Source organism: Manduca sexta, chromosome 19 (genome assembly GCF_014839805.1).
Source record: "Manduca sexta isolate Smith_Timp_Sample1 chromosome 19, JHU_Msex_v1.0, whole genome shotgun sequence".
NCBI lineage: Eukaryota > Metazoa > Arthropoda > Insecta > Lepidoptera > Sphingidae > Manduca > Manduca sexta.
In genome coordinates, this window is record NC_051133.1 from 8,841,219 (window position 1) to 8,861,623 (window position 20,405).

General features: G+C 32.8%; 1 protein-coding gene across 1 annotated transcript in view; it reads left to right on the top strand.

Annotated features, from left to right (window-relative positions):
* The first annotated feature begins 3,880 nt into the window (after nucleotides 1-3,880).
* Nucleotides 3,881-20,405, top strand: part of LOC115441970 (trace amine-associated receptor 1) — a 63,165-nt gene continuing 46,640 nt past the window's right edge. The window contains 1 exon segment of the mRNA XM_030166907.2: nucleotides 3,881-4,089. The gene's annotated coding sequence lies outside the window, so the exon portion shown is untranslated.

Here is a 20,405-nt window from a genome sequence, read left to right on the forward strand (position 1 = left end):
AGTCAGCACTTTACCGTTAAATGTTAATGAGTAAAAATTTTATTTACGAAATCTTTGGGCCCCAAAGACGTATATTTTTTTGTTCTTTGTTTCTCTTTCTGTAAGCCTTCCTAAAAAATAAATAAGAGTTACATTATACACAGTAAACACACTCGTACTTGTATTCTCAAAGGGGTAGACAGTGGCGTAACTGTTGCAGCCACTTTTCACTGTGCGTACACATATCGTAATGTATCCTATGATGTGATAGAGGGCGAGTCTATTGCTGTATCAGGAACAGACTCCAGGCTCTGGGCTAATACTGAGTAGAACATAAAGTAGGAGAGCCCAATATCACTGCCCGACCCGAGTATCGAATCCGCGACCTCAGCACTGTAGTTGTAATATACCTACGCCACCGAGACAATAGCCTATATTACCCGTCATAATACATACTATACATAATATATATATATATATATATATATATATATATATATATATATATATATATATATATATATATATATATATATATATATTATTATGGTAACCTAGTGGTTGGAATACAGCCGTGAACATTTCTCCCCTATTTATAACAGTTTTTAATATGAGAACTTTAAAAATCAATCAAACATAGACATAGACAGCAGAAAATAAAGGTTTCCTTTTTGTAGATGCGTATTGAATACGGGACCCAAAAAATAAGAAACACTAGTCAACAATACACTAGTCCTTTGAATAACTTCTTAGTCGATTTATTGTAATTCTATCTGTTTGGTATTCCATCACGCAGGCTATGGGATAGAATTCCTTTGTATTTTAATATTAACTATTTTCCTTCACTTTATTATTACACAATACTATTCAACAATATTCCATATAAAATCTAAAATAAATTATTCTAAGTACATAATATTATATTTATTGTGTGCATTGGTATCTACGGAAAGGTTGACCGAAAAAGGGAGAGTTCAGATTTTTTGTTATGTAATTATAATCTTTTAATTATTGTAGCATATTCCTTGATTGACCTCGTGGCTCAGTGGCGTATGAGAACTGTGGACTGGGAGGACTTAAGTTCGATTTTTAGCTGCAACACTTTGTGCAGGTTAAAGATGTATTTCTAACACAAAAATATGCCCTACCAGTAAACTAGAATAATTTTAAATTCTAGCCATAAAGTCTACTAAAATATGGCTCACAAATATCAATTGAGGCTAAAGTCCCACAAACTTTTAAGCCTTGAGTGTTATATGGTTTCTGAGGACCGAGTATTGAAATATTTCGGTCATACGTATGCCTGGTCAGCTCTAATGATGCGTATTAGGGTTGTCACCATCGAGACATACATGATACTGTTATTAAAAATATTAATTCATTAGCGTTGAGAAAATAACTACCGATGATAATACGTGCTGTTAATACTCTCTCCGTTTAATTTTGTATCAAGAACGAATACAATGATAGACAGTAAATAAGCATTAAACAGAAAACTGCTGTTACAAGTGTTGCTTACATTTTAGATTGATTTTGTATTTGTGTATTCAAATATTAGTTGTCTGAACTGATATTGAACTTAAAACTTATAGTTCACGGCCCAGTGAGTTGTTACTGAGTAAGCAGAAAGCAATGCAATTAAATACTGTCTGACTCTGTGGATTGTGGCCGCTTGTTTTCAAATATACCCGTTTTTTATTTTTATAGTTTATCATTATTACTCATGTTCCGATTACCAAGGTTTTACTTTTTCTGTTTCTACGTTTTAATGTAAAATTGTACGTAAAGTACAAAGCATTGTTTAATTAATGTGAGTCTCACTAAGACTGATCATTTACTTAAATATGAATGTAAACATAAATCCTGTCTGTTATGTTACTATGAAAGATGTACAAAGGCGCTAGCTAGCCTCAGTAATATTTAAGCACATATCTGTATACATATTTGGAATAAGATCTATTTGTATACACAGATTTTACATGTAATTATTTAGGACATTTTCAAATCAAAAACAAAAAAAATCAAATGCAAATGCAATTTTATTTACCCTTATATTTGTATAAAATATGACTCATACTTGTATTAAAATCCGAATAAAAATACTTGATTTCAAGAGTGACGTAGTCATTGTCCGAGTCGGTCTTAAGCAAAAAATATAATCAATATTGGCAACCCTAATAAGTATTCTGAGCTGGCTTTAAGTTCAAGTCCATTAGCATTTGAAATATCGGAGGTATTCGGTTCTTAATATTACGAAATTAAGGCTAACAGTAGCTTGAATTAAATAATTTATTCTGACGGCCCACCTCGATGAGTTCTCGGTCACAGGGGATTGCCGACTTAGTACATCGTGTTAATTCTCATAAACCTATTAGTGGTTTCGTTACGAAACAACCAATTATATTCCAAGAAATAGTATTTTATTTTTTGAAGGTAATTTAATTTTAGTTGATGCATACTGTTATTGAATGATACGACTCGAGTACCAGACAACTGATTTATTCCTACCCACACCAGATTACCATTAATTCTAAAGTATAACTACAATACTTCTAGTCCATTTACAGCCCTGGCTTCAGATTACCGCAAAATAGATGATTATATTGAAAAGTAACATACGATATAATATTTTATATTCATTGTTATATTGCATTATAATTCACAGTACTTATGTTACTAAACTTACTGGCTGAGTGATAAGGCTAACTATACAGCCAATATCTAAATATTTCGTAACATAATCAGGAAAGCTCTATGTAAAAAGTATATAACACAAAAAATCGTAAATCCGGCGTATTTTAATCGCTGGATTTATTTATCTTCCACACCTGGAAGCCTGGTAGCTTTATACCGAAGTATGGCTATAGCCTTCTATATAATAAAGAATCAATTCTACGCAGTATTTTTTATGTTTTTATTTTTAAAACTTATTCTACGCAGTGTATATATTTATATTTTTAACACTTATCAAAACCATCGCAAAATTGTATCAAATACAAAAGTTTCATTACATAAAATTTATTTGAAATTTATAGGCCATACTCGTTGGCCATTGAGAATTAAATAAAAAATATTAATAAATACAAAGATAACTACTATAATATGATTATTAAAAGAATAATGATTTCTTATGTTTACGCGAATGTTAGACATTAAAATTCAACTATTTTTCAGATTTTATTGTGGGTTTGATATTTCAATTCCCCCCGTGACCACGAAGGCTGAAAAGTCTTCGAAAGAGAAAATTTAAGTATAAAAACCGTGATAAAATCCGAAAAATAGTTTAATTTTAATTATTAAAAGAGTTTATCAAAAATATTGAACCAACAAAGACCGTGTCCGTGAGTATCCATTTCAGGTTAACATTCCGAAACACTTTACCTACAAAGGTATGCTTTTAAAATACACTCGATACGTGACCTTGATCTTTGAATTTTAAAGAACCAATTTCAATGGCGGTATTGTTTTTCAGAAGGGCCTATACAACCTGACAACCGAGGCTTAGAGAGGGCGAGATTTTGTGACATTTTAACGAAAATTCTTCCTCGATTTAAGAGCATTAACTGACAAAAACATATAATTATTTTGATTTTAATATCCAAGTATAATGTTATAATAATTGTTCTTAATTAATTTAAATTATCATCCCTTAGTAATTCTTCATTGTAATAACATTAATGAAATGTATAAAAACAAATACAAAATTATAGGTAATGTAAACCAGGATAATGTCTAATAAAAGCGGTGGTACATAGCACGTAAAGATATATCTAAAACTAGAGCCGTAATCAGCTTAGCGCAAGCATTATTGGAGTTATCTTCACGGTGACGGCTGGCCGTCCGCAGGGATCATCGAATATTTCAGATTTTCAGCTTCAGTACGTGCAGTCTTCACTGAAACTCCGCGGAGATAGGACGCGTGCGTCAGTACCCATCGCGCAGATACGAAACTTAATAGAAAATCACTTAATTCCGAACTAACAGTTTTGAATTTCGAACGCTTCGATAAACTTTATTATGGTTTGTGAAAATGACCAGTTGAATTAATGAAGGATTCACGTGATTTTGAAGTGTTGTGTCCAGTGTTGACGTGATTGACACATGATCATGGTAAGTGGAACGAGATGGGATCAAAATGCTATGAAATGTTTTCTCATATTTTTAAAATCAACTTCCATTAATTAATAAAAATCTAAATCCAGTGCGGAAAATGGGCGATGGCCAATGTGAAAATGAAAAAGGCATTAAGCAACAAAAGCAAAATTGAAACGCTAAAATTGGACAATTCTCATTTCAGAAGGGGAGATAACGAAATAAAACTTTCGTGCCAAGTTCCATTTCGAGTATTTTCACAAGGGTTCATCCCTTACCGAGTGATTCGTTAACGCAAGTTAACAAAGTAGAATCCGAGATTGACAAAAGGGATTTTCCGAGTCATTTTTCATTGCGAACAAAAATGTTTTTCGGCGATGTATACAGTTGTGATTTAATTTTTTCATTACGACCTCAAGTTAACACAATTAAGGTTTTCAGTTAGTTTGTTTAGGTTTTACGTGGGGTGAATAAATTCCGCAAGCGTGAATATGTTTACGCATACGAAAATTTTAAGAAGTTTACTTAATTAAATAATGCTATAAAGTGGTACGTCTTTTGAGAAGGGTCTATTTGAGCAGCAAGCAATACGAACTATGTTTCGAAATAGAATATTTAATTGTAGCCAGTATAACTACTGGACATAAGACTTAACATCTCATGTCAGGATGGCGAGCGCAGTAAAATACAAAACAATACTTTGTAATTCAATTGTTGGATGGTGTTTCTATTGTTTATAAGCGGTATCGCTTACGATGCGAATGGCAAGCTCGTCTCGTTATTTAAAGTAATAAACAATTACAACGATTAATTGAATACTAAAGTCTATCTCAGCATATGCAGTTCCACATAGTTATGTAGTTGAAACTTTGGTACGATGTCGATTCAGGCTATTAGCAGCCATGGGGTTTACCATCATACAAGACACCCATTGGTCACTTAGTAAAATAAATAAATTTACATAAAATAAATGGGACTATGGTTATAAAACATTAAAATTCTTTTTCTGAATAAGAAATTATTTCAAAATACTGTATATTTTGAACTAAGGATAACGCCAACAGTTTTGAACGTGACATTTAACTTAAAGGTATTCACGAAGTTTTATTCCATTCTTTACAAATTTATTGATCTATTAATAAAATCGTTTGGCGAATGCAAGCTTAACAATGTTGAAAGTCAAAATTACTTAGAAGTAGAACGGACTCAAAATTGTAGTAAAGTCGTCATCTACATTTTAAAATGTAAATATATAATAGATATCTCCATTACGAATAGTCTATATTTCTCTTACACCGGTATAATTAAGTTTTGCTTTCCACTTGGTACTCTCGATGAAAGGTTCCTCTTAAACTGATTTACCCCGAAATACCAGGCGAGATAAATTCTTCGTAGACAATGTCTGTAAAAGCTTATTTTATTGTCGTAGTAGTGCAAAATGACAATTTTATATTCGGTATTAAATATTAAAGACTATTCATTAAGTTGATAATAGATTCCATTTTAATCCAACCCCTTTATGGAAGCAGAATATTGAAAGAGATTTATTGCTACTTATTGTTTTTGCTTATTAGTACAGTCGTTTTACAACATACGGTTGATTCCAAATTTAAAAATTAGATGTGGTGTTCATGTATCAGCATTATCGATATTATAAATTACCGCGGCGCGTATCATCTGAAGTTAATATGTAATTAGAAAAGTACATATATCAATTTTTTTTTCATTGATATGTCTTAATGAACATGTATAAAGTTTGTAGTCTAAGAGATGTTTGATCGGGTAATTTATTCGGATTTATCAAATATTATTTGCCCGGTTTTTTAACTAGATGTTATTTAGGTGGCCGGTCGTAAAATCTGAACGTAATCCTTTCTGAAAAATATTTTCATTAATGTAAATTAGATCTGATACTGTGCCAAATAACTACTTATTAATAGGATACTTACTTTTTGAAGGCCTGTTTCATAAGCATCAAATAAACATTGTTTGACAGTAATTGTCGTATTGAACAAGTAATGTAGATACTAGATAGTACCCATTTTATTACCATTCGGGGAGCAAGGATTACAGCGTGGTATTTGTATTTAGTCGGCTTATGCATTTATGTGCCGAGTAGCATTTACTTGTAGCATTTACTCAGAATACTTAATAGATTGAAACTGGTCGACGATTCCCACTAATAATACGTGAGTAAAACCATGATGCTATCTAGTAATTTACCCAGAATTTGTGAAGTGGGCCCTTAGAAAACTAAAATTTATAGCAGCATTATTGGAACAGCATAGATCTTTAACAACGTAAACCGAAGCGAATGAAAACTTTAAATGTGTTCATAAAATGGAACACACAACCTGAAACAATGGGATAAACATTGAACATTTCCCATCAATAAATAACCCATACAAAATCCAATTTAAAATTCTACTGCTTCCCAAAAATTGGTTCATTAATATTAATTTCATTGAAATAATATTGAAATAAAAACATAATACGATGACCGACAAGACTGGAACAATAAATACATTTCTCAATTAAAACTCGCGCCCGCTGGAATTTTTGTTTGGGAGCAACGCAATTTAAGGTACACTGCACAGCGTGCGAGAGTGAAAAATATTATATACTTGGCAAGTAAGATGAATTTATTTTCGTGGGTTCATTATTATGTTAAATTATATTATATTAGACCTGTTTTGTATTCTGACCTATAGCTAGACACGGGCTTGGTTTACTCTAGTTTAGCGCGGATTGGCTTACTTTGAAAATTTTATAAAAAAAAATTAAACATGTAGTTGCTGACGATTGTCTTCCTTTACGAAAAATTAGAGGAGGCATATTTTGAGTTTAGGCCTTTTATAAATGTATATTTATTTTTGCTCAACTATTGATTTTACTCGGTATTTGGACTTAATGATTATTGTTACATAACGTGTAAATTTCGTACTAAATAACTATAAATATTGCAACAATGACTTAATTAACATCATAATTTATTATCTAAACAATACCAAATGTTAGTGGTAGGATATATTTATATGCGCCGGGAAAGCGACCACCGTACACAAGGTGTTAAAACCCGTCATAGTGGCTCACGTAAGTGTATCGCGATCCGGGATCAGCTTGTGTATATCCGGCTCCAACATGCTAGCATAATTGTGGCGAGTGCTGAAGGGTAATCATTTTTCGTCCGTCGACATTTTATTGAAACCCACTCCACTTACCATCAGGTGCAGGGGGTCACTTTGTGCTTGTATAAAAAAAAGGTTGATGAAGCAAAATTAATGGCCTACGTGTATTAAGAATTAAAATTCCACAAAAGGATTCAATGTATACATCATTTTTTTGTATTTAGCAAACGAGACTACAGACATAGTCAAGTTATGCGACAAACTACAGCAAAAATACGCCTAATCACTTTAGGACATATAAATGGTGTACATAATCTAGTATCATAAACTTTATCGCTATGCTCGAAAACACATTTGACATCATAAAAATGTTTTTGCAACACGGAACCCTAGAAGCAATAAAATAAAGTCTGTGGGAATCATGACTGGAGAATGCGTAAACATCCACAGTTGTGAAGGATCGTGGAAAACTGTTACTCTCAAGTCTCAATTGTACTGGAATTAACGAGCTAGATTATCACTGTGACGGTAAATGTGTTTATGTTGTACAGTCTGACTGAGAGTGACTGTACCCACTCGAATTTATTTTTATATTCATGGTTTTACAAGTAGTTCACATAAATTAGGTGCCTCAGTGGCATAGTTGGATTGTGTTCGCGGTACGAAACCGCTCTAAGGTCCTGCATTCGAATCTCAAGGCAGGGTCAATATTAGTCCGGAATCTCGAATTTGTGACCGATATAGGCTCGCCCCCTATCACATCATTGGACGGAACAGGCAGACGAAAACCGAGTGCCCTGGTTACATCTCTGCCTACCCTGTAGGGAATGAAGTTATGATGTGTGAGTGTAAACATAAATTATGCCTCTATGACTTATTAGCTGCTGCACAGAGATTCGCCCGTGTGAACCTTTTCCGAGATAAAAGTAGCGCTACGTATTTTTTCCAGGATAAAAATGTATATTAATCCAGGCTTTAGTCTATCTTTCTGTCAAATTTCATCCAAATCCGTTCAGTTTTTTATGTGTTCATATTCAGGAACTTTTGCAAATTTATATCAGTACGATGTAACTCGGCAGTGTAGGCGGTGGAGCGACGTATAACATAAATGTTCAAAGGTTTAGGTACGCATACATTGGGCTTAAGTAAGTTATAATTACGTGAGAGCTATTTCTAGTACCGCCGTTACTTGGAGTGTTTAGTCGCCTATATTGTTGGACGTAAATTACGTTCTTCATTTAATTAATTATTCTCGATTTATAATCTTACGGGCTATTGCTCGCGGCATCGCCTGTGTAAACCATTCCATCTAAAAAAGTCCCAAAAATATTGTAGCGATCGCTAGCGCCATCTATTTAAGGAATCTGATTAATAAATCCCATTAATTTTCCCCGATAGCCAATTATCCGGATAAGAGTCTTAATCATATGCCTATGAGTTAATCCCAGACATGATCTACCCGTGTGTCAAATTTCGTCCAAATCTGTTTAGCTGTGACAGCGTTTACTTCTAACAGATATCCAAACATTTTGACAATTAACATTTGAATTTATAATATTAGTTAGATTTTTAGTTATATTTTATATAAATACTAGTTCAAGAACAGCTCTTTTAATACGTATCTTGTACTATGCTGATAATGGAATATATTAATAAATGGATTATGAAATCTGGGCGTTTTGTCGTACACCGAAAAAACTTATAGAGTAAAATTTAATATTAAAATGTTTTGCTTGTACACATTCGGTTAGTACATCTTTAATTGTTAGTCCAGCTTATATCCAGTTTGTATGTTAATAGGTAATATTTCATTGATCTTAGGTCTCTCATATGTGAGAGTCCGCCTCGGTAGGTACCATCGCAATGTCTATTTCTACCGTCAAGCACCAGTGTTTAGTCACTGTGATATTTCGGTTTGAAGGACATTGTGGCCTGTGAAATTACTGAACATAATAAGACTTAACAACTCATGTCTCAAGATGGCGAATGCAGTGAAATACCAAACAATATTTTGTAATTTAAGGTGTTACTGCTGTTTATGGGCGGTCGCTTCGCTTATCATCAGGCGAACGGCAAGCTCGTCTCCTCATTGAAAGGCATAAAAAAATCTATCTAAAGCTTCCGAAACAACTTATTGATATTATATTGGTGTTATATACAGGGTCATTGTGACCATGCGTCACTTAATAAAGAAGTCAAATTTACTACCGAAACATAAACTGAGATTTTTCATCAATGCTTTTCTTTTATGTACACTATGGTTTGTGTGTTACCTTAATTCTTGTAAAATAAAAAAAAATACTAAAGTCTCTTAGTTGAAGAGTATTATATATTGTATTATACTATATTGGTTACTTGTTTAATAAGGCGTCCATATTGAGGCGTCGTATTAATTCGAGCAAACCGTGCTACAAGCAAAACTTTCTCCTGTGATGTTGGGAGCTTACATCGTGCAAGTGAATACATAATTTGATAATTGGTGCATAGGTGAAGTTAATTTTGTGTAAGAGGCTGTTTGTGCTTCTACTTTTCTGAAACCTTGAAGAGACAAATTGAAGGATCTAATGCAGAAAGGTAAAATCCACATTAATGAGATTTGTCCGCTCTGGGAATCAAACGCTTAACCTCCCGATCTACCAAACTGATAATATAAATAATAATATATAGCTAATAGACCAAAGAAGCAATCGTAGGCTGTGACCAGTCATTTTTGTTAAAAGTACGTTACGCTGTGTACTGAAGACATAAAATACTGTGTACATATTTTATTTGTTTATGAATGGAAAAGTTTTATTGCAATTTATTTAAATACATATCAGTGTGTCACATTTAAAACTTGTCGATACACACACATACATTCATACCTTTTATCCCCGACGAGGTAGGCAGAAGTGCAACTGGTGCACCTTCCGCCGTGTGTATTCCGTCCTATGAAGTTGTAGGGCGAGCCTATCGCCATATCGGGCAAAAATTCCAGGCTCCGAACTGATACTGAGTAAAAAACCTAATATGACTTTGGCCGACACGGGGATTGAACCAGAGACCTCAGCACTGCAGTTGTACTATTGCCGTGCCTCGGAAAGCACGTAAAGCTGTTGGTCCTGCGCCTGATCTCTCTCCGGTAATGTCAGCTTGCTGTCTCACCGAACGATGAGAGTGAAGGAACAGAGAGTGCGTTGTGTATTGCGCACACTCTTGTGCACTATAATATATCCTGCGTACATGGCTGATTTCCGTTTTGATTGGCCGCCGTGGGCGAAATTCGGCTAGGAGGAAGTTGTACAGTTGTATTTATTTACATAAAAAGTGTCTAAATTATACATTTAGCAGTGTCAGAATTTATTTGAAACAAAGGTCCATACATCGCATTTTTATTATTCGTTGGAAATAGTTTTTACTATAAATCATAAAACATATTTTGCATATCAGACTTTGGTATTGAAATGGAATGATATATAACAAAAGCCTATTGATACATGTATTTTTACTAAACGTAATCATTTGTTTTGCCCATAAAGGTTTTCATAGATGTTATTGCATGTATATTCAAATTCAAAATATTTTTTTATGATATCGGATAACCCGATATGTAATAGAATAAAACAACGCACAGATTGATTTGAAATTGATATTATATATATAATATAATATATACATAATGAAACATAAATATAGAATGGGTTCCGGCTAGTAATATAAGGGCTGCTCGTTTTATTAACAATTTAAAATTATTCATTAAAAAAAATATTGTGACAAAAATAAGGGTGTCACACCAAAATCATTAAAGATATGGTCACGGGGGGGTCATGAAGGCTGCAAAGTCTTCAAAACGTCGGGAGAAAAATAAAATACAAAAAACCGCGATAGAATCCGGAAAATTAATTTAATTTCAATGTCTAACATTCGCGTAAACATAAGAAATAGAATAGGGTTTGAAAAATTTTATGTCACAATGTTGTACCTGGTCAATTACATTTTTTTGTATCGTATTCATGAATTTAAACAATATTTGAGTTAATTTCACGTAGTTTGTGTTAGAAAGGGTAGGAAATTGTAGAATGAAAGAGACATTGGCCGCTAGCTTATAATTATTTCTTTAATGTTTGGTCGTAAGTTCTGGCTTAAAACTTATACTTTATAGATTAATTGCTATCGCTTAATAATTACGCAAGGAGTGTTGTAATAAAGTATTATGGGTCATCAATATAAAACAACAATTAATACTTTGTAATCTATTACACTTAACAAACTAATTTCTATTAGGCGTCCGTGTTGAAGTATTTTTCCAAAATATAAAATGTCGCTTAGATGATTACCGACCAACTAACAAAATCGAATCGGTTAGGTAACTTCAAAGCTTATCCTTTACAAATAAATTCACAAGCATAGTTCAGCTCTATCTAAATATATTATATAACTCAAAGGTGACTGACTGACATAGTGATCTATCAACGCACAGCCCAAACCACTGTACGGATCGGGCTGAAATTTGGCATGCAGGTAGATGTTATGACGTAGGCATCCGCTAAGAAAGGATTTTGATTAATTCTACCCCCATGGGGATAAAATAAGTTTGAACCTATCAGTACTGGGAAAATATGTAGCAAGACTTTTATCATACAGTGGACTTTTATCCCGGAAAACTCCTTCCTTTCCTTTCCTTGATTATAATGAGATATAGCATCACATTAAGATTTAAATCCTAGAATAAATTTCTATTTCTACTTTTTTCGTTGTTGATTTACTTAACTTTCAACGTTGAGCCTCTCAAAGTAAAGGAGATTTCCATTCTATTTGCAATACAGTACCTTGTTAGTAGTTGTTAGTGCTTAGTTGACAACTTTTTTCATAGGTCTATATGGAAAGTTAGTACCTCTGAAACTTTACCTGGCCAATTTCGTTTGTAACGACAAAAATATTCTTCTGTTATTTGGTCATTTGACATATAAAGATGTATTAGATACATACAATATATGCTTTTAGCTGATTGATAATATTTATGCTGTATCTGACCCTCGTGTAAATCATCATCATCATCGATTTCAGCCGGGAATCGTCCACTGCTGGACATGGCCTCCCCCATGGAGCGCTCCTTTAAATGTAGCAATTACATTGTAATAATATTGTTTCTAAGTATCATGCCTTTGATTTGTAAGATTACATTGTGCCTTTGTATTTGTAAGGCGTGTTGTAAAAATATTAATGTAATTTATTCTGTTCGTTTGCTAAATAAAAATATTTGTATTATGACGATAGCTGTGTTCATTTTTCAAAGGATGCTCAAACAATCATGTTGGTCAGGTAAAGTATATTTGTAAATATCATTATATCAAAGAGCAATCTAACTTAGAACGATCTACCAATATTTAAATTATATTTTTTGGAATAACGAGGTATCTGAAGCTAATTTATTTTTAATTAATCAGGTAAGCCGCGATAGCCCCGTCAACATAATTGGTTTTATCGAAAACCGTACACATATATTTATAAAACAAATCCCAAAGCCCGGGAAGATTTTTAAATACATTCAATTTAAATACCTATATCTAATAATCTATATTGGTGTAGAATCCTTATTACTATTAATGATAAAAGTTTCCCAAAAAATTGTACTATAACTTACAAAATATCGAAGGCAACTACATAAGCTCCTTATCTTGAATGTTTATTATGAATTCGCAACTCTAAGCCCAAGTTTGATGGCAAAGTTAGGATTTACGGTGCACATGCAAGTGAATATCACCATCTGGATAAATTACTTTGAAACTATATCAAGTAATTATCAAAGTTTACCAACAATTTTCCAAATCTTACAAGTTGGGCTATTAAATATTTTACAACATTGCTTTTGGGAAATTAGGAATCTTGCTATAACACGTTTTTAACTTATAAGTTTTTGAATTTGGTATAGCAAGATAAATAACCGTTTTACTAACAAGATCGTTGTTTATTAATTCGCCGGTTTTTATGCCTTATTGTTCGTTTAAGAATGTTTACGCTTTGAACTAGTAAAAAATTATTACTTAGGCACAGGTAATTTTAGAATATCGGACTCTTCTTTTTTTAACGGTGAAGCATAGAAGTAAAGATATTAGTCACTAAACCGATTTGGATGAATTTTAGCACTCGGATATACCATATCCCGAACTAAAATATAGGTTACTTATTATCTCAGTCCTTTGTTCCCGTGGGGAACATCTGATTTATTAAGACGACGCGATGCTGGCAACGTTCATAAAGCAATATGGATCTTTATACTGATTTAAGGATTTTTGTAGGGGGAAAGGATTTTCACACTGTCTAAACCACGAGCCATGTATACTATATCGAACGATACCATACAACGCATCGATAATATTAAAAAAATGGTTATAAATAACAATTTATATAGAAAGCTGTTTGTTATTAATAATTAAAGGGACGCGGAAGTTTGTATGTAAATATAAAGTAATGGTATTGTTTTGGCTGGTTAGTTTTACTGAATATTTAAAGGGTGTTTGTTAAGGCTTGTTCGTAATCGGTTTATGTGTGGGTTTCATTAGGGAGTAGATAGTAACACTGCTTGTGTTCGAAGTAGATATTGTATGTATAATGAAGTATTACTTTGTAGTACATAATTTGTTTTTTTTTTTAAGTTATGTAAGAATTTATATTTTCTGCGTTCTTTATAAAAGTTATATACCTACGTGAGTAATACTCGAAATGGCGTTTTGTCTAAACTACATTGAGTGAAATAAAAGCAAGACGAAGTATTATATGAAAGACGTAATACACAAAAAATATTGGTAAGATTCCAAACATCTTTATGAGTGAGACTAAAAATATTATATAATTTTAATTTTACCGTACAACTATAATACTTATAACACTTTTACATCACATACACATTTACACCTTTTATCCTCCTAGGGGTAGGCAGAGGCGCAACTGGTGCATCGACTTTCCGCCGTGTGTATTCCGTCCCATGATATGATAGAGGCAAGCCTTTCCTCATATCGGACATTTATTCCAGACTCGCGCTGATAACAATAAAACCACAATATCACTTTGCCCTACCTGGGAATCAAACCCGGCAACTCAATACTGCAGTCGTACTGTAATACAACTATACCATCGGAGAATCCTTAACATGACTAAAAATATATATCCTAGCCTTCATTTATTTTCTTAACTACATACCTACATAGCTGTTCATATATCTCCAAAAACAAACACGAATCGTTTTATAAACGCAATGTCTACAAAAACGAACAGTCAACCGTAAAGATCGACAATTCATGCACGATCCATAAAACAAACAAATGAATTAAACGTTATGTTTACCCGCGTCTAGAATTTGGCAAAATATGGCAGTGGTTGGCCTTTGTTCTCATACAAACGTTAATCAAGATGTAACACCTCTCTTAAGCGATTTCCTTCAAATAAACTCCATGTTTACTGAACCAAATATTTATTAACGTTCTCTTGCTAGAGTTCTGAATGTATACCAAAATCATTTTGATATTTTGCATTTTTAATTCTATAGAAACATAACGTATCTCAATGTACTTACTTATATTTATTTATTTTAAACAATGATAATGATTGTAGTAATGTTCATTCTAACAATACTGATATGATTTTTCTGTTGCATTTAATTTATAGTCACATAGTCGTATTACAGGAAAAAATGTAATCGACAGACTAAAACAACGAAACAATACTCTTATAAAACTAATTAGATTACTGAAGATGTCTCGAATATCTATCCAACTTTTTCAATTATTCCGCGACAATTTATACGATTTCATTTTCGAGGGCGCCTTCATTAATATGTTAATCGTACTTAGCTAACTCGGTGAACCCTTGAAGCATCTCAATGTTTGCCGGCAAACATGACAGCTACATTGACATTTACGTGTGTCACGGGAATATAACCTTATATACTACACAATAAGGTTATTTTTCCGTGACACGCGTAATGTCATGTAGCTGTCATGTTTGCCGGCAAACATTGAGATGCTTCAAGGGTTGCAGATATTTTATGAACGTACCTTTTTTAGAATGATTAGCAACAAGGTATCTATGCCGCGATTAAGTACGATGCGACTATAAGGCTTTTTTAATACATGTATGGTAAAGTGACCCCACTGTACCTGATAGTAAGTGGAGTGGGATCCAATAGAATGTTGACTGTCGAGAGACGATAATCCCTCGGCAGTCGACACTTATGCCGGCCTGTTGGAACCGGATATACACAGGCTGATTCCAGAACGCGACACACTTACGTGGGCGGCTGTGGCGGGTTTTTTAAACCTTTTGGACGGTGGTCGCTATCAAGGCGGATATAAAGTATATCCCACCACCAGCAAAGGTATGAAATTATCATTTTAGTTTCAGTTTAGGTTATTTAAAACAAATTATTACACATGACAAATTGATCAAACCTAACCTAACAGAAAACATTCTCAATGGACTTATACTTTTACTAAGTTATTTCTCTATGACAAAAATATAATATACTGCTTCATTTTATTTGGGTTGAAGTTCAATTTGCTAAATTCGTACTGGGTACTTAATTCATACACATGCAATTCTTGCTTCCTGTGTTGTATACTGACCGCATTTCTCTTTACGTTGCGACACTATAACAATGCTGCATTTTTTTCCTGTAAATCTTAGCTTTGTATGCCCCACATATCTAATGTCACATTATATATTCTCTTAAAAACTTTTAACATTGAATTTGGTATATTAAATGCATTCCATTTTATTGATTTTACTATTTTAATATATGTACAATTTACATATTGCAGAATATTAAATGCATTTCTTTTCGCGGGGAAAACCTCGCAGTCTCTACAACCACTTGGACGGTAAGTGAAACGGTTATGTTGATTTCACCGGTCTTACGGCCCAATGTTGACACTCCGGAGCATAGAATCATCCAAGCAATCATTGGACCGAGTCCCTAACCCCTGGATACCCTACACCGGCATACCAAACAAAACTTGAGGTGGCTTTTTTCGGTGCATATGTGACGGCCCCGGGGTACTTATCTGGTTGCTCTAAGATAGCAGAATAGTAAATACTTACTGTGACAAATAAGTTAGTCAAATACTTATTTTTTGATCTTACGCAGCTGTTATGTAGGCTATATATTTCTTATGTTGAACTTGTAAAGTGTACCTTACTATAAAATAATTTAAAATTATTATGAGTATACAGGCCAAGAGCAGTTGAAGATATTCCAAACTTTGATGCCAAAATTCAAGAAATACAGCATTGAGCAACTAAATTTTTGGCATAATTGTATAATAATTTAGTATTTCCCCACTAGCGCCAATTCAACAAATATGTATGATGAAGATAATTGTGTGCTATGTTGAACATAATTAGCCTGAGTATGTAACATTGTTTGTTGAGCAAATTGTTAGAATTAATTGGTTTTTCAGTAGTCAGGTGAGGCAATTATCATTAATTAGCTCCTTTAGTAAATAATCTAAGTCTGGAAAGTAATTCCCTGAGCACTCTATATATTAAGAGACTGTAATAATTTAAATTTACCAACGTGTTATATTTTTCTGGACATTATCATGTGTGCGTTAAATTTACCTTAATCCTAAATATGTGCTTGTGTACATAATATGTGTATAATATGCTTACGCCTGCATCTCCAATGTTTGTAAGTTATAAGTGGGATAGCAATTCTATCTAAAGGTGTTATGTTGACAGACTATTGATAGTAATTCATTTTGTTTGGCAGATATTCCCCTGGCTAACGAAAGTCTTTTCATACTTACATCACAAACTCTCATTCTGATATTTTCCTAACCTGAGAATATATGTAGGTCCTTATAGTGAAATATTATTATTTTTAACAAACGAATTTCCTACTTCGTCGTTTTAAGACTCTTGAACTAGTTTTTTTATATTCTAATATTTCCAATAATTTCGGAAACATATACTTATCTAATATTTCATGTAAAAGTTTCATAAGTTATCATATTTGTTGTAAAAAATAATGTTTCAAATTATTCATAATACGCACTTGGTATGGTTCTTATACAATCAAATGATAAATTATTTAGGAAATTACCAGAAACCTGTCTAAAGTATACGTAACCTACACCAGCTAATACATTACTCGTTTACGTACGAAGCCTTTAGATTTAATCCATAATTAGATTTATCAAAACTAATCTTTGTTTAAGCGTGTAAGCCCCAATGAACTATGTCACCTCACACCTGCGAACTCACAATTTAGAGCCAGTTTAAACCGGGCTGCTTCGCGAGACTGACACTTCTTTCTATTCTTAGCGACGCCTGTGACAGCTCCTCGCCTTAGTCCCTCCGCTGCATCTTCACTTTTCTTGAAAATATTTTGAATGACCACTCGTTCAAAACTGTCGCTCTCGGCTGAACCGAGTCGCTTAATTAAACTCAATTAATTGCGTTTCTTTTTATATTCGGTGGTGGTTTCTGCATCTAATGTCAACACTGTTTTGACTTTATATATTTCTAGCTGCTCCGACGATCTTAGGTACTTTTGCAATTATGCATTAATGTTATGGACTAAACGAGTAAAAGTTAAAAGGCGTTATAAATTCATAAATATACTTATGTTTCCTTGAGTGTTTTTATTACTTTTTCTCTTTAATCCTATAATATTATTCAGTCTACGTTATCAAACAATCATTCAACAGTTTCTATAAATGATTGTGTACGAGGATTAGTTTGTATTACTATTAATAGTTATGTGAAGCAAAGATTATGTAACTTACAGCTTCGTAGAAGGCACCGAATTCACATGTTTCACGGATAATTATTCAAGAACGCCTAAACACTTAAGTTGTTGTATTAAACGGTTTGTAATTAAGCTTCCTGATTTGCTTAATCGTGATATATAATACTAATAATGAAGTAATCCCCTATTAAATCTGTTTTACCTTTGACTTCGTTAGATTCGGAAGATAAACGTTCTACATTAACACCCATTGTACAGATATTCTCTTGGCAGAATTGATCTACAAAATACCTTATTAGAGTGAGGAGAAAGATCGGGTTTGTTTGCTATATAGTATATACTAATTTATAACGTTTTTGTACTTTGAATCGATTAGATGATTACAACTAAAATTATCGACAGAAAATCCCTTTATATTAATATGCTTTAGTCGTGGGATAGTAAATAAAGTTCATTTTTCTACTGGCCGGTTTAATTCTATTGGTTTAACGTATACATAATAATTAGAAATATTTTTAGTTACAGTACATAAAGGTATTTTTTATGTAGTTTTTAATCTATATACCTTAAAAGAATGTTATTAAAATTTTAATATCTGCGAACGAAATAGCGTTGAATTTAAAATTCTATCGACGTGCCTCAGGGAATCTGATGCTTTTAAGATAAAATACTGTGAAAATTAACCTGTATCAAAATTTTTATTATATACATTTTAAAGAGGAAATCTTTTTATGCCCGGAATAAGTTATTATGTTCAAAGTTGAAAAGTAAAATAAAGAATAAATGTAATGTTAATTCCACATAATTATTAAATACTTTAAAGCACAATAAAATACATTTTGTTCGTGAGAAACTCAGGATAAGACTATAATCTCGTTAATGCGGTTGACCTAATTAATTATTTAAACAAGAAAGAAATCGAATAAAAACTTTATATCTGATTTTAGACGTTAAGTCACGTATATACGAAATATAGTTAAATGTAACCATATTAACTAAAAAAAACATGCAGTCGAATAGAGAACCTCTTCCTTTTTTTGAAGTCAAGTATTCCTTTGAAATATCTATTGTTTCCGAGTCCGCGCTTACCTGCAGTACTGGACAAATTCGTGGATTGTTATTTGATTCAACTGAAACGAATCTTTCTTTCTTTCTCTATCTTGTTGCTTAATATAAGCGGCGATAACCTAGTTAGTTGTGGAACGGACTGCTGAGACGAATGTCCGCAGGTTCAAAACCCAAGGGCACACATCTCCGACTTTTCTAAAACTATGTGTGTATTCTTTGTGAAATAACGCTTGCTTTAACGGTGAAAGAAAATATCGTGAGGTTTTCCTCACACCTGAGAAGTTCATAGGAATTTCTGAAGATGTGTGAAGTGTACCAATATACACTAGGCCAATGTGGTGGACTAAGGCCTAATGCCTTTCAGAAGTAGAGGAGGCCCGTGTCCAACAGTGGGACAGTATATAATTAAAAAAAACAGGGCTGATATTATTAATATAATTTATCGGTGTTTAATAGAAAGATAACGATGCATTTTTAAATGTACTAATAAATTAACAAACCTTGTTACATATTTTGTTTTCACTTGAAAAGATTTTTAAAAAGATACCGTCTCGATATCTATATTGGTTTCTGTGGCTGAAATAAGATTATATTTGTTCATGTCCAACGTAATATCTAAGCTTTTGCGGTTTTAATTTAACTTTCTTTAGCATTCCGATTCCTGTTTGGGAATTAGGTTTCTTTATTCGAATATACCTCGTAATAAGCATTGAAATATGGTTCAACATTGGTTGGTGTAGATTAATTGCTTCATAGTAGCAAATTAAAGAAACAAGAAGGAATTTGAGTTAGTAGTATTTTCATTTTATTATTGGTATGTGATTTTTTAAAATTAATTCCGCTAAATATTACAAATAATGATTGCAGATTACTAATAAATATTTTAGTTTTGCAATTTAAATTAAAACCTCACGAAATTAGAAAATATTGAATATAAATTGAACTTGAACTCAAAAGTGTCTGCACAATCTCGCGTTCATTTAGACATCTATTAGTTGTCCAACTTTTAATTTACGTGCTAAACTACTTCAACCAATAAATAAAACTTTACCCCAAAACATACTGAGTAAACCGACAGATATAATGGGAAAACTTCTAAATTGAACAATTATGTACCGACCAACTAATTATAGAGGGATTTAATCTTCTTAAATATTTATAAAGTAAAGTGCTATTGCGCTTGGACCTGCTCCTGATTTCAAACATTTAACGTTGATCGTTGACCATTAGTTTGTCCTTTCTTAATGGGACAGTATTCAAGGCATTATGTGCGGTCATTTAGGGATAAGACCGGTCGAACTAACATGTCGCTTATGGGGCGTTATCAATGGAAATTGAAGACCTATTTGCTCTGATCGATATGACGCTGTTAAGAACGTATATATAGAAACATAAAAATAAATCATAATTAT